The following is a 2,348-nucleotide window of genomic DNA, read 5'->3' as shown; positions in this document are numbered from 1 at the left end:
TTCCACTCCTTATGTTCAAGCATCTTTTGTTCTCCAAAGGGCATTCCTTTTCAACACCATGAGCCCACATGATTTCTTGGACACTTTGGATTTCCCTTTGCATAATGGTGCAAATTAAGTGTCTCTGGCCTTCAATAAAATTGGGGTATGTGTGACTGCCTCTCAAACCGGCAAGGAGCACAAAAGTGAAAAAGGACAGATCGTGGACTGAAGTCCCTGGATATTTTCCACCATCCGGCCCTTGATGCTTGCCACAGCTCCTCTCTTCCCACGCCGGCTGCCAAGCAGAGCCCAGTCAGCTCCAGACACAGGGATAAGGGGAAGGCTGAGTAGCTGAGGGCTGGGTTGCAGCTCAGTGCTTCCAGACGAAATATTCCTCTGCTCTAAGGAGATGCTGAAATAGTTGTACTGCCAGCATCTGCTTCCTCTTAGACATCTATTTTACTCCTACATTTGACAGATGGACCAGTGATGGGGAGATGAGTACTGAGAGCCTCCAGCTAATTTCACTGATTTGGAAATATAACTGAGAAATACATACATTTTTATCCCTCACTTCTTTCACAGGCATTCTACTCCTTCATTCAGCAAGGCCAGGGCTACAAATCAAACTTAGATTTTGTTTAGCAAGGAGTGGAGTAGAAGATAGAGGTGTGGCTGATTGAAACCATGTCACCTGTTTTCACGTTTCTGCATGCCTGAATATTTCAAAGACAATTAGCAAACATATTCTTGGTGCAAAGACTGCTTCTGAAGCAGAAGGAGCTATTTTTCAATTTCCAGCTGAATTTCCAACTCTATTCTGAACATTCAGTAAACAGTTAAGATTTTTCTTGGATAGCTCTCAGTTCTGTTGGCCAGGGGACACAATAATTCTGCTATTGTGCTTGCCCCTGTTCTTGGGCTTCCTGCAATTTTCCTGTCATACACCCTCAATTCCCAAACTTGCAGTGGAGCTATTCTCACCTCCTGCACTGCCTGAAATTCACAGGCTGTATGTGCTAGTGTGAGTCAGCAGTAATTACACTTCATCTGTAGGAAAGACAGTGGTGAAGGGGTTGGAGGTGATTCAGCAGAACACTTTATTGGAAACGTCACTCTGGAAATCACCACACCTGGGTCCTCAGGTTGAGGGCTTCACAATCACAGACCACTGTGTAAAAGACAGCCATCATAAAGGCTTTCTGCAGCAGTCTGAAATTTGCTATCCCATCATACTTAGACCACAAATGGAATCACTGTGGCAGGGCAGGGATAGCACCTAAGTGCTGTGAGAAATTTCACATTTATTCTCCGTGTCAAACGTTCTCTTGGTTCTCACAAAACACAGCACTGTAGTTAGAAATCATTTGAATCTGATGAGTCAGTGCACATAGTATTATTCTGGCACAACTGAGGCACTAGCAATTAAACCTTATTCTCCAGTTGTTCTGCCTTTTTAATCACTGCCAGTTCTCATGCGTTTCTGGCTTATTGGTTGCTTTGAAGGAACTGGAAGCAGACAGCTGATCAGGTATCACAGATGTGCCATACTGATGTCAGTCTAACCGCAGAGTTAAAATCTACTGTCTGATCAAAAATGATTTGATTTATAAAATGAATCCACCATGGGGTTATGGTGCCACATTCATTAAAACAAGAGCAAAACAGCACTGCATACCAGTATCATAAAAGGAACCAGCAGTTAACTGTGTGATTGGCTTAGTTAGTGTTTGCTATAAATTACAGTAATTAGCAGTGTAAACCAAAGTCAAAGTAATTTCTTCCAAAATGTAGCTATTTCTAATTTCTTTTTAGCACTGTATGGCTGGAAATAGCTCTTTATGAGGCTGAGGGTGAACCCTCACTAGACTGGGCTGCACAGATAGGCTGTTCTGTGAGACATGTTAGTCTGCATGGAGCTGGGGTGTGGCATCTTCCCTTCTGGTGTCCCCTTCCAAACAATTTCCTAGGAATTACATGATTCTTTGTAAAAGATGAATCAGTAAAGGGTCAACACAAGAACAAGAAACTCCTAGTTTGTGGCTTAAGGAATGCAACACAACGTATTTCACCTATTTTGAAGCAATGACATGCTGTCCTCGCAGTGCATTATAAGGTCAAGGCAAGATAATCTTTCCTTATCTCCTAAATATGTGTAATACCCTGAACAGAGTTTGCAGATGTTAATAAAGACAGTATATTTTATGGATGTTCTAATTTTACAAAATCACATTTCATTATTTATTTAGTATAAAGATACTCTCCAAATATTCTCTTTAAGACTGATATTATTTTGAACACATCAGAACTGAAGTGCTGGGGTTTCAATGTAAACAGAAGAGACTGTCTGAAGGCCAAGTAGGGCA

The sequence above is a fragment of the Corvus brachyrhynchos genome, unplaced genomic scaffold (assembly GCF_000691975.1).
Source record: "Corvus brachyrhynchos isolate BGI_N302 unplaced genomic scaffold, ASM69197v1 scaffold61, whole genome shotgun sequence".
In the NCBI taxonomy this organism is placed as follows: Eukaryota; Metazoa; Chordata; class Aves; order Passeriformes; family Corvidae; genus Corvus; species Corvus brachyrhynchos.
The sequence above is the reverse complement of the archived record's forward strand: the minus strand, read 5'-3'. Positions refer to the sequence as shown.